Genomic DNA, 14,647 nt, shown 5'->3' with positions numbered 1-14,647 from the left:
TTGACGTGCAACAATTTTTTTCACCCTTTGGAGTCTATGGGGCAAATTCACTAAAGCGCGAAGTGGCTAACGCTAGCGCAAATTCGCCAGCGTGACATCATTTTGTAACTTCGACGATTTACTAACCGGCGCTGGCGTAAATTCACTAGCGAAGTGGACCTACTCTAGCGCTACTTCGCACCCTTACGCCAGGCGACTATGGTGAAGGGACGTAACTACGCTAATTCACTAACTTGCGGATTTTCATGCACGTTAACTCTTGCGCCAGACTTGCCTTCGCCAACTGAGACCAGGCAAAGTGCAATAGAGTAGATAGGGCTTGCTTCAAAAAAAGTTGAATTTTTTTCCCAAAAACACTGGCATCTTTTCCTTTTTTAAGGGTAATAGGCTGAAAAAGATCGTACATTTTTTTGGGGGTACCCTCCTTCCCCCCTGCATTTCCTAACATATGGCACCTAAACTATACAGTGGACACATGTATAGGGCAAAATAACACCTCTATTTTATTTTATGAAGCTTTCCCAGCTTGTGTAGTGTAATGTATTTGGTGCTACACATACGTGCATTGTAATTTAATTTGGAACTGTATGCAAATTAGGCATCGCTAGCGTAACTTCGATTTGCTTGACGAATTAACGCTAGTGCAACTTCGCTACCGTTTCCCTCCCAACTACGCATTTTAGTGAATTTGCGTAGCGCTGGTGAAACTACGCCTGGCAAAGTGCGGCGGAGTGAAGGCATCGCTAGCGCATTTTCACTGCTTAATGAATTTGCCCCTATGGGCGTCTTTTTCAAGGTGAAACCTGTCAAAAAGCTTTGCTCATCATTACTTGTGATACCTTGAATGTCTAAGATTATCAATATGACCTTGGTGACAAAAAACACTCCATTACAAATTATCCAGGGGCATGTCACTCTTAAAGGGCAACTTTGTTAAACATCTTTGCAACAAACCAGTTTGGTCTGGGCTGCTTAGGGATCATAATAAACAAAGCTGCTTGAGTTCTGCATAACTGGGAAGTAAGGCGGGGGCTCCCCCTGCTGTTCATAAGTATGATTGTTTTCCTGCTCAGCAGTTAGGGACCATCTGACAATTCCTATCAACAGCAGCAAATTTCCCTGCATACAGTCAGGTTTCTTATAAAAACGGTACACATTTTTTATTTGAAGTATATTGGAGATAGGTTTCTTTTTCATTAAAGAAAGTAAAAATGGGATTTTATTTTTTTGCCTTTACATGCCCTTTAAGCTACTAAATGTTCTGTACAACCTTTTCTTGAAAGAATATACTAACATAGGTGCTACAGAGGTCAGTGACCCATGCAAAACAATTCGTTTTGCTTGGTCTATTGATTTAGATCAATGAGTGACTGCAGTTATGAAGTTATGTTAGTAAAGGATTCCTTTATAGGATATATTATATCATATCAATATCATATATTATATTATGTTATACATATTATCTAAAACAGGCTATGCGATATACAAGTTTAATAAATGTCCTACTATTTATTGACTTAATTAAAAAAAGATGCATTGTTGCATAATTTATGTTTTTTAGTTGTTTTGAATGCTGCTAAAAATAATAGATTTGAACCTTGTAAAGAATATACATTTATGGTATCTATTATCCAGAATGCTCGGTTTTTTAAGATAATGGGTTTCCATCATTGGGATCATTATTCCTCAACTGTACTACAAAAAATAAAAAATAAACATTTAGAGGGTTATTTACTAATACTCGACTTTTTCTCACTTTGTTGAAAAAAAAATTTGACCAAACTCCCATTCCTGATTTCCCTCAATTTACCAACAACTATTCTCAAAAAATAGGTGCGACATTAGACACAACAAAATGTTGTGACTTTTTCTACTTTAAGTTTTTGAGCGAAAACCAACATCAAACACCCCAAAACACCCAACACCCAGGCACGAAACATTTTCAGATGGATTAAGGGACCATCTGCCATTGACTCTTACATGACTTTGACAGGATTTAGCTGGAGTATTTTCGGATATGGATTTTTTGCTGCTTTGGGACATAATAAATCTGTAAAAAAAAAAATTTCACTTAAAAAACTCGACCAGAGAAACTCGACCTTTAATAAATAGACCGCTGAATAAACCTAACAGGATTGTTTTATTCTTACAAAGAAAAATAGCCAGTTCCAAAGAGTCCAGTATACCAGGTGCAGCAGTGGAAGAAAATGCATTTCACGTAAGTGCCTTTCTGGCACATTAAACGATCATGTTCCTGTGATAAAGATTACAATGTCACAATGATAAATGAAGAGGGTGGTAAAAGTTCATAGTGATTAACATGAACATGAACATTTGCTGTAGTATCATTTTTAGTTAGAACTCTTACATCAGAAGTGCATCTTAGATTACAGAAAATCAAAGTCCCTAATGAATGATAAATGTAAATGTTTCTAACAAAAAATAAAATAATAATAATAACAGTCTTGTATTTTACCACAGATTGGGCAGGTTGGATATCTGTAATGTGGAAATAAAACTGTATGTGCTGGTTTGCTCAAGGATATATAATATATATATATATATATTCACCAATTACCCGCAATATACCATCACACTAAAGACGTGCCCTAACGGGCTGCACCACTAGATGATCCCAGGCAATGTCAGATAGCTGCACAGTGAATATAGAAGTGCCGAATAACCAGCTGGCTGGCCTCCTCCTTTGGTGTGAGACTCGCCAAGCAGTTCGGGCACTAAATAACCCAGTAAGGGTTAACGTTGGCCAATGTGCGTCGCGACCAATAGGAAGTGGACATGACCGATGCGGTCCAATAGGGTGCAGGCATTCCATTTGTGGCTGACACTGCTAGCGCTGGACATTCTGGCATACAACAGACGGGAAGGCACGGACACGGCAATCAATAGTACTGCCCACTCTCTACACCTTCCGTATCTGCAAAGAGAGGCAACATTGATCAAGATATGCGCTAAATAGATGACACTCAGCCCGGTGCACTGGTACTGCCCGACTTCCCTAGTCAGGGAACGCTGGGGGTCCACGATGTTTTTAAACTTTATGGTTTATGGCTATACGGCAACACAACTAGTCACCACTATGATTGATCGGGGAATTTCCCGTCAGCACTAGTGATGGGCGAATTAGCGCGATTCGCCGCCAGCGAATAAATTCGCAAAACGCCCGCGAAAATTCGTGGAAAAAATTCGCCGGGGTCCAAAAATTTTTTCTCGAAAAACGGACGTCAAAAACGAGACGCCGTCGCCGTTTCGTGAATTTTTCGGCGAAACGGCGCAAATTCGCCCATCACTAGTCAGCACTGGTCTACACACTATTATCGTTACATAGATAACAGGCCTGTAACATTGTTTTTTTATTTGAGCAGTAATAGGGCACTTAATACGTCATGATGGGGGTAGTTACGAGCACATTATCCAATTACACACGTCACTCCTACTTTTTGGCGGGTTCTGGGGGATTTAAATCTGCATGTTTGTACACAACATTTTGTTTCCTGAAGACGGCTCAAGCTATGGAGCCGAAACGTTGAAAATCAAGTTTGATATTTGAAACTTTATATTAAGTCCTGTTTGGTGCGGTTTTTTTGATTAATGAATAATGTTATTGGTTTGAACCAGCACACAGGCACTGGATGTTTCGCCTTGTACACCAGCTACAAACTGTATATTATATATACATATATATATAGATATATATATATATCTGAAAAAACTCAGATGCATTTGAACTACAGACTTTCAACTTTCATTAAGTGGATTGGACAAAAATATTGCATAAAAATGTGAGGAACTAAAGCCTTTAAAAAAGTAATTAGACAATTGACTCAAAGGCTATTTCATGGGCAGGTGTGGGCAATTCCTTTGTTATGGCATTATCAATGAAGCAGATTAAAGCCCTGGAGTTTATTTGAGGGGGGGGTGCTTGTATGTGGACAATTTTCCTGTGAACAGACAACATGTGGTCAAAGGAGCTCTCCATTCTGGTGAAACAAGCCATCCTTAAGCTGCAAAAAAAAAAAACAGAAAAAAACCCATCCAAGAAATTGCTACAATATTAGGAGTGGCAAAATATACATGTTGGTACACCCTGAGAAAGAAAGAAAGCACTGGTGAACTCAGCAATGCAAAAAGACCTGGACATCCACGGAAGACAACAGTGGTGAATTATTGCAAAATCTAGTTTGGATAATTCACAATTCGAATTTGAGCGTTTTTGACCCTTAATATATCTTCCCCCAAATGTATTTATTCTTCTTAAAAATAAATAAATATATAGTTTTTTTTATACCATTGTCAATTTTTCAGCTACAAAGCAATCCCATCCAATCATATCTTAATGCATATACCAGCAGCGCAAAATTTCTCCATCATCTCTATGTATAAACCACAACATCAAATTTAAGGTGGGCAGTTTCAAGTCACAATTTTGAGGAATTTATACAGACATATTAAGCAATACTGTTGTGGTTTTGGGGAAACTGAATAAACACATGGGACACGTTTATCAAAATGTGAGATTAGAGTTTAAGGGGCCGATTCACTAACTTCGAGTGAAGGATTCGAAGTTAAAAAACTTCGAATTTCGAAAGTTTTTTTGGGCTACTTCGACCATCGAATGGGCTACTTCGACCTTCGACTACGACTACGACTTCGAATCGAAGGATTCAAAGTAAAAAATTTGACTATTCGACCATTCGATAGTCGAAGTACTGTCTCTTTAAAAAATACTTCGACCCCCTAGTTCGCCATCTAAAAGCTACCGAAGGTACCCATAGGCTTGGCTAACTTTTTTTGATCGAAGGATATTCCTTCTATCGTTGGATTGATGGTCTTAAAGGAACAGTAACACCAATAAATGAAAGTGTAATAAATGAATTAAAATATAATGCACTGTTGGTCTTCACTGGTAAAACTGGTTTGTTTGTTTCAGCAACTCTACTATAGTATATATAAACAAGCTGCTGGGTAGCTATAGGGGCAGCCATTCAAAAAGGACAAAAAAGGCACAGGTTACTAATGAGTTCACCAATTGATAAATATGATTTTAAAAATTCCATAGGAATGAATAGAAAGTGAGTGGATTTTTTTCTGTGGTAAACTCTAATCTCACATTCTGATAAATCTGCCCTTAAATGATATACATTACAAAACATCATATGCTTAAACTAAGTAGCCCTGATTACAAACTATTTCTCAATTAAATGCAATATTCTAACATTCCTGTTATTTTTAACAGGACTTCAGCCAAAATGTTCTGGTTGTAAGTGTATTTTCCACCCCATTTTTTTTATCAGCTAGAAGTTTATATAAAATTATCATTTTATATATCAAACACTGTAGATATTATTTGAGAAGTAGATGCCCCATTTCAGGTAATCCTTGTGATCATTTTTTAAGCAGCAGGGTACAGGACTATCAGACTGAGTGGATAATGATATCAGCTGTTTCTTTCCAAAACAACAGGTGCTTTGGCATGAAAAAGTATATCATCATACTGAGATGATGACATCAGTTCATACTTCAGTTTAATTATAAACTACCACTATTAATCCTCAGTTAATTAAACCTTTGTGTATTATGCAAGGTGAAATACAAACACAAAAATGAAGTTATCAGCTAAGATACTAAAGAATATTTCCAATATATTAACAATGTATTTATTTCTGTCCCCTACTTAACAATGATTTTGGCTCCAAGCTTATAGTACTTTCCATTCAAAAGGCCACTATTTTTCTATATGTATGACCTTGAGCCCCCTACATGTAGAAAGATTGGATGAAGTCCGGTATACTCTTTTATGTGCAATATTACTAACATTTTGTCACAAAAAACATGATTTCTGTAATTTTGTTTTTCAGAAGTGGAAAATTAAAATATGTGTGTGTCAGTGTTTCTATATTATGCTTGCCTTTTGGTAAACCAAAATATATAGATGATATAGAAAAGAAAATATCTTTGTGAAACATGGGTAATTTAGTAATTTACAAATATGCTTATTTTTTACTAGCAGGTTTATCAAAAATCAAATATCTAATTTAAAAAAAATGAACGTTTTTAAATACAACTCCCATACAACTCATTTGAAAATTCAAGTTTCAGATTTCTAATTTGGTCTTCAGAAAGATCCATGAATTGCATTAAAAACTCTAATTTGAATATTGATAAATGAACCCCATAGACAATATCCCTGTTTTTATAGATTTTATAGAAAAGAAAATATCTCCGTGAAACATGGGTAATTTAGTAATTTACAAATATGCTTATTTTTTGCTAGTATGTTTATCAAAAATCAAATATTTAATTTAAAAAAAATAAAAAATCTTTGTGGGTTTTTATTTAAAAACTCAAATTTCAAAAAATTAATTGCGTAAAAACATTAAAAAAAACTTGTATGCAGTTAAATCACATTCTACCCATTTTCAGTCTACAAATTCATCAACAATTCAAATGAAAAAATGAACGTTTTTAAATACAACTCCCATACAACTCACTTGAAAATTCAAGTTTCAGATTTCTAATTTGTTCTTCAGAAAGATCCTTGAATTGCATTAAAAACTCTAATTTGAATGTTGATAAATGAACCCCATAGACAATATCCCTGTTTTTATAGATTTTCTTCAAAAATTGTTGTACTGAGATAAAGAGGGTAATTTATCAACATTCAAATTCAAATTTTTGCTGCAAATCAAAATTATTTTTGCTAACACTCACAAATTCAAATGATGATTGAAAAAAACAAATTTATTCAGCAGAAAACAATTTAATGTATAAACTTTGGTATCTAAGATGCTTATTTATTAAAGGCTGCATTTTTGGGGTTTTAGAGGTTTTTGAAACCACAATTAATCTCACAAACTCTAAAACCACGAATATCATTGTTTATTAATGTATCTTATTAAAGATCAGCACAGCTCCCATTTACTTCTATAGGACCTTGACATCTTTTTATGTTTCTGCATTAGAGGTTTTTACACTTGATACATTTCAAATTGTGATTTTGGGGGGTCATTTACTAATAATCAAATTATGATTTTTTTCCATGAATCTCTAAAAATTTGTGGTTTTACTAAATTTCTAAAAAGCTCTGCTCTGCTTTGTTAAAAAAATTACAATTCAATTATTAGTAAATGGCCCCCCAAAGTTGCCAAGTAAATGTGAAAGTGAATAGTAGCTGTGTATGGCAAATTTAAAACATTTTTTCAATGCAAGCTTTTAAAAATTGAAAATGAGTACAACTTCAAGGTAAAGGTATTTGGGTTATTTTTTTCTAATTTTATTCAATTAATTTTTTTATATTCAGATTTTTTAAATAAATAAGTAAACATTCAATTCTTTTAAAAATGAAAGTTTATTCAAAGTAGAAAAACTTCTACTATCACACAATTTCAAATGTTGATAAACGGGCCTTAAAAGGTTCAGCAATTAGGAGAAATGCCTATCTAGCAGTAAAGTTTTTTGTTTTTGAGGAAGGAATCAAAACAGTGCTATTTTGCTTTACTGGGATCAAAAATGTGTCCCATGACCTATATAATCAAGACAGTATAACAGTATAACAGATTCAATTCTCTGCCAAAAGCAGCAGCAAAAATCATAATGAACATTATGTGTGGCTTCATGAGGGTAAAGTATCTATGAGGCAGAAGCTTGTAACAATGCTTTAATTGGATCAATGATGGATCAAATTAGAAATATTGTTCTTGATCATGACTACTATGCGGCTAAAAGTTTTAGCTTGAGCCTTTTGTGTGCTATGTATTAGGTGATGAACACAAAGGGCTCAAGCTACAAGGTACAGTTTTTGGTAACTTATTGATACTTAAAGGGCATGTAAAGGCAAAAAAATAAAATCTCATTTTTACTTTCTTTAATGAAAAAGAAACCTATCTCCAATATACTTTAATTAAAAAATGTGTACCGTTTTTATAAGAAACCTGACTATATGCAGTGAAATTCTCCTTTCATTTACTGCTGTGGATAGGAATTGTCAGATGGTCCCTAACTGCTGAGCAGGGAAACAATCATACTTATGAACAGCAGGGGGAGCCCCCGCCTTACTTCCCAGCCACTCAGAATTCAAGCAGCTTTGTTTATGACGATCCCTAAGCAGCCCAGACCACACTGAGCATGTGCACAGTCTTAGTCTTGCAAAGCTGTTTAACAAAGTTACAAGATGGTGGCCCACTTTAGCCAATTTTGAAAGCATAAATCATTTGTTTGATTAGGCGTGTGGGGCAGAAATACAGCATTTCTAGCCTTATTCTATTTTAGACTTTACATGCCCTTTAAGACAGACTTAAGTATCTCTCTTACACATTTATGTGTTCTTAACCTTTTGGAATCTTCAAGTCATTTCCACATAATGTCATAAAAAATCTTTGGGACCCCCAACTGTCAAGCTGCCTTGTACTTTGTTTTAGCAGATGTGTTCCAGGCAATGGCATAAGTGAAATACATTCAATTGACACATACATTTATAATTAATAAATTATGCATTTGGTCATTTAAGGTGCAAGGCTCATGCAGACATCACTTATGTCAATTGAAATGTTTTCAGCCAAAGTTGTGCCATTAATATTTTAGCAGATGTTGCCTTTAGAATAAAAATAAGTGAAACATTGCTCTTTGTATATAAAAACCCTCAAATATAAACAAACTTCTCTTTAAACATTGGACTTCATGATAAAATAACCACCTTTCATTTTAATTTTACAGCATGAAACAAGAACACATACAACTAACAATTCAAGCATAAATTCAAAAAATTGGACTTTTTACAAGAAAACAAATTTGTACAATGGGATGAATAAAACTAGCATTATTTTTGCTTAGCTGTTTGTACCTGTTAATATACTGTACCTTACTGTATTAAGGCAGGTGGAGTTTTATTTTTATATTGCTCATTTGAAAAATTAGCATTTTTAGAGACTATGCTGAAACATTTGGTTGACCATATGGATCTTTCACATGCACCATGGGGTCTTTGGTTATATGAGATCAGTGTCCTAAGTGACAGCTGGGGTATTTATACCATCCGAAAATATTTCAGCTTCTAATTTGTCATAACTACCTCCCGTGGCAAGAAAATATGTTATATTTTCCCGATACATTATTGTTCTCAAACTGCAACTAAAGACACTGCCAATATCCTCCATTTATTTACCCAGTGTATTTAATTTTCACACTGATTAAAATGTGAAAAAAATGACTACAAACCTTTCTTACTTAGTTGAATTTAAAGTTATGCTAATAAATTTGCTTATTCAAAAATATTTTTGTTTGTTACATAGATGTTTCTTGGCACACGTTCCTCCCGATTATAATTTATGTGGAAGCTGATGGAAGACTCAGAAAGTGTAACACCTGCTAAATATTATGATTGCCCTGTGGCATAGCTTCTACGTGCAGTTTACACTTCAGTGGTCATGGTTGCTGGGTTATTAAGATTAGTGGTTTTCTAAAAAATATATAGTCCTGTTTCTTGTGGTGACTTATCACATTTTGTTTCCTAAAAATAAAATGAAATATGCATTGCCTATGGAATGTTCCATTTATGCATCTGATGTTGAATAGCAATTGGTGACACCTAACAATAAAACACAGCTGGAATACAAGGGTGTGTGACAAAGGAGTGTCAACACAAATTAGTAAATAGAAGTTGTTGTCTATGTTCAAAATTAAGATGATTTCCATATACATAATCATTTGCTTTGCATTGCAAAGTGATCTTTGTATCCTAATTCTTGCCCACCCAACCTTCATTGCTCAAAACAATTATTAAAATTAAACATAAGTGGCCCTAAGTAACCTGTGACCCGTTGTTAGGTCTAACTTGTTTAGTTCCCGGGTGCTTATTCTTCGTGAAATCCATTATGTATACTGGTATTGACCCATGCCTGCCTGATTGACTACTCTGAATCCTGCTAATCTGACCCTTGCCTGTCTGACTATTCCAAACTCTCCGATCCTGATCCTTGCCTGTTTGCCTGACTATTCTGAACTCTCCAATCCTGATCCTAGCCTGTCTGACCTTGCTTGAACTCTGACTGGACCGACCGGGCCTGTCTGACTATCCTGTTAACTCAGCTTGTACCGACCCAGCCTGTCTGACCTTACATGAACTCTGTCTGTAATGACCCGGCCTGTCTGACTTTACATGAACTCTGTCTGTACTGACCTGGCCTGTCTGACCACGCTATTCCGTTTTATCCTCCTGGGCAGTGTTGTCTTCTGTCCTAAATCATTGGTAAAACAATTGTGCCCCTTGCTTGGATCCCTTCATAATAAGTGGCAGCCAATTAGCGGAGGGCTCCTCCCAAAGTGAAAGGCAGCTGCTACAGGCAGAAGCAGAGCCGAGACCAGGGAGCCTAGCACCTGTTCTGGATTTAGGGTGCTGATCATGACAGCCTTTCTCCCTTGAGCCAATCCCCATTGCTCCAGTCCCAATGATGAAAATGTGAGCGAATAAAAGAAAGGGGACGGGGAGACAAATGACAGTGGGTGCCCACTGTATAAATCCAGCTCTGCATATACATAGCACTGCCTTAATACCAAAAATACCAAAAATCTGAATCTGACTCTCTCATAAGGCATTATGGGTGGAGCCATGCAAATCACGCCTTTCCTGTCCCTTTGGCCAACTATGCATCCAGAACCGCTGGTTTTATAGCACAGATACAGCCTAATGGTTCAGAGCCATATATCCAAACTTGCAGACAGCCTGTTTCAACCTTCAACCAGTGCAAGATATTGGCACATGGCTTCTTGCACGTGAACGGCTTTTTGGCTCCTTTTAGCCCATCTCACCCTAACTACGTTTGGTTCTCTGCTTTGCTACTCCACAAGTCCTACCTTATCAAAAGCCATGTTCCAATATCTTGCACTGAGATCTAACAAGGTCGAAACAGGCTGTCTGCAGTTTGGAAATATGGCTCTGAACTATTAGACTGCGCTATAAAACCAGCCGTTCTGAATGCATAGTTGGCCAAAGGAACATAAAACAGCGATTTGCTTGTCTCCACCCATAATGCCTCATGTGAGAGTCAGACTCTGATTTGTGGTATTAAGGCAGTGATATGTATATGGCAAGATGCAAGTAAATAGCTTCTATTTTCAGAAGGCTTTACTCTGAGTTTTGTAAATGGATGGTTAAATGATGATCCATTCAGCCAATCCATTAATCTTTCTTATTATCCAGTCTTTAGAAAATAATGGAACGTAAAATGGTCCTGTGGATAAAAGAGTCTTCTATGTTGTTTTGAGTCACAGGTTACTTAGGGTCACTTATTTTTATTTGTAATCCTTGTTTTGAGCAATGAAGGTTGGGGTTGGGTGGGCAAGAATTATGATATAAAGATGGCTTTGCAATGCAAAGCAAATGATTATGCATCATCTTCATTCTGAACATAGACAACAACTGTTTCCAGAAGGCTTTATGCTGCATGTCTTGCACATAAAGGGCTTCTTGGCTGATTTTAGCCCTTCTCACCCTAAACAGGTTTGGTTCTCTGATTTACAAAACTCACAACTTTTTTCTTTAAGAAGCTCACAACTTCTTCCTTTAAGAAAAAACAGAATAATTGCAGTGAAGTTTTTTCAAGGAAAAAAGTAGCACGCAAACCAGCATCACATTTATTTTCAATGAGGTTGAAAATCTTGAATGTATTAATAAAGTGTGAAATAAAATAAAGTTGCTGGAGACAATTTTGACTTCTATAGAAAATGTACAGCTTTTACTTTTTGATATTTAGTCTGTAGACTTGTTGCGATTGCTATTGGTTATGATCAAGCTTACTGACATATACTACATAACCCGTATTTAATTAAAGGTCTAACACGAGGAGGCCTATTTATCAAAATTTTAATTTGTCAGTTTTTTAAATAAAAAAAACAAAAATGTACCAAACTTGAATATGTGCTTATTTCTACTCAGAAATAAAAAAAATTATTAAAAACAAGATAAAAAAAACTTAAAACTCCCAAAACTTAGAAAGATTTGAAAAAAATTAACATTTTGGTTGGACAATTCTAATTGACTTGTACATGAAATCACCAGTTTTTGGTGCCAAATTATTACATTTGAGTTTTAAAATATTTTTTGTGCTTGAAAATCTCACAAATTTGAGTTTTGGAGGCTTTGCATATCATTCTTTTTGCATGTCATTATTTCACAAGAACAAGAAGGCACCAGGTTAGGATAGCAGTTCCCATTCTGTCAAAGTGTTTAGCTTTTAGAGCGGTTACATTGCAGATAAAGATGTTAAAAGTCATCAGCACGATTAAACAAATGCTATTTTTTCTTGTTTTAAAAAAGATATTGTTAAGAATAATTCATTATTATTAGCAAATGCAAGTTTAAAACTATACATTCTTTGTTTACATTCTTTGGTACTTATTGTTCACACATTAGACATATTGTTTATTGTATTGATATTGATATTGTATATGGGGATATAATGCATTGCATTCACATAACAGTCTGCTAATATTCCCATTATTAGAAATACTACATTTCTCTGATACATAGTTATATAGTTAATTTGGGTAAAAAAAAGAAAAGATAAGCGAGAGGTCCATCAAGTGCATACGGTATATATGCACATCCATGCACACCTCCATCTAAAACTATATCTGTACACTTAAAAATATAAAAATATATCAGTGCAAATTTTGCAGTTTTGCCAGTGTGGGTTTTTCGTGAATCTGCACTAGAATTTCGCACAAGAAAAACAGACGTCCTAATTATCTGCTCCTTGCCTTCCACACTGCAAGTTGGTAGGTTGCACTAAATCAGAATGACTGAATCTAAACTGTACGCACTCACTGACACCCTTAAAGCTGGATTTCTAAGTGCTCCCAATTAGTCTGCTTCTTGTATGCAGTGCTCTGCTGTGTGGTTGTAACAAAAGGTGCTGAACAGGGCCAACCATTTCTTAACCTTCTGTAATATTAATTACAATTCATATTACCTTCTTTATTTAATGTTTCATTTGACCTGTTCAGTTGGATAAAAGCTCTTGAGCGATGTCAAATAACTTTGACACTGTGCCAATGGGCATACAGTAGACATGTTATTATTAACTTTAAACATGATGACTTAAGAGAATTTTAGCAAGTGCCCTAAAATAAAGCATAAAAACAACAAAGCTCTCCAATTACACCAGGGTCTTACACAAATAAGGAGTTGTTTTTATCTTCAAATGGCAAATAGATCCCTACATTCATTTTGACTGTGTACAGAATATTGTATAATATTCAAACTGCTGCACAAGTTAGAGTCCCTTGCAATGAAATATAAGCCCAATACTTACACACACACTCTTTCTCTTATGTTCGATTGGCCCTTTCTTGATTATGCCAAATAGGTATCCTATATAACATTTAACTTTGTGGATTCTTTCTCTGCACATTTTTGAACTGTCACATTTGGAAGGGAAAATAAATCTTGTATAAACTACAAACTACTATTTACTAGCAAGATATTGGTATAATTCATTGTTCCACAATGCACCTTCAGCTGTCTAGCCAGTATTGTGGGCAGGGTATGTGTGTGTTTTATTTTACTCTCTTCCTATTCTCTCTTCCTATTATGTATAAAAATGGATAACTGTAATTAAAGCGCTGAATGAATGTCTTCTATAGCATCCTATTTATTCTCCCAGCCAAAGTAGTGAATCCTTTAATAGCCAGTAGAGAGTGATCCTGAGTGATAAAACAAATACATGAAATTCTAAATTCTAAAGTCACACAACACCAATTTTTGTTGCAGGTTGGGGGCTTGCCCATTTTATTGTCACATCATGTGCATCAACGTTTCGGGGGGTTTTCACCCTCCCTTCCCATCAGGAAACCCCCCCCAAAACGTTGATGCACATGGTGTGACAATAAAAGGGGCAAGCCCCCCACCTGCAACAAAAATTGGTGTTGTGTGACTCTTCTTCAGAACTTTGAATTGCATGTGACTGACGGTGCCAACCGTCTAGAGGGATCAGCTCTACCAGGCAGGAGAATCATAGGAAAGGAAAGGAGGTGCGGCAATTGACAATTATTGGATGAAACAAATACGGCCATATCGAGAAGAAGACTTCTGACATCCCTGTGTAGTGTTGAGTAACTACTAACTGCTCATCCTCTCAAACCAGCTTACTAAACCCACATTTATCAGTGTTTGTCTTTTGCTGCCTAGTGAAATGCACACGTCACCTGCTAGATTTAATGACTTATCCCACTAGGTGTGTGTTTCAGCTTGGGAAAAGTGACAGTATGCTCCTTAAACATCTGGCTGGACACTCTGTGAAAACATAGCAACTTCTATTATATTTTCCTCTGTAACTGAATCCATTCAGAGCAGATGTTTTTCGATTTTTTGCAATTCAAGCTCCCCTTTTTGGATCAAAATATGGACCTAACAAAGGTTACATTTACAAACATAAGAACACACTAGTTTATAAGAAATACAGCAATCACTCCAGGAATATCAAGTGCAGGAGAAGTGTTTATTTCATATTTCAGCATACCTGACCTTCAGTCTTGGCTTCCAGTTGTATGCTGGAAAGTAAGTAGGCTTTCTCTACAAAGTTTTACTTAACTGTCTTTTATTCTGGCCAGCCAAACAGTTTGGAAATCACTAATT

The sequence above is a fragment of the Xenopus laevis genome, chromosome 5S (assembly GCF_017654675.1).
Source record: "Xenopus laevis strain J_2021 chromosome 5S, Xenopus_laevis_v10.1, whole genome shotgun sequence".
NCBI classification, from domain to species: domain Eukaryota; kingdom Metazoa; phylum Chordata; class Amphibia; order Anura; family Pipidae; genus Xenopus; species Xenopus laevis.
Note: the sequence above shows the minus strand (reverse complement) of the source record.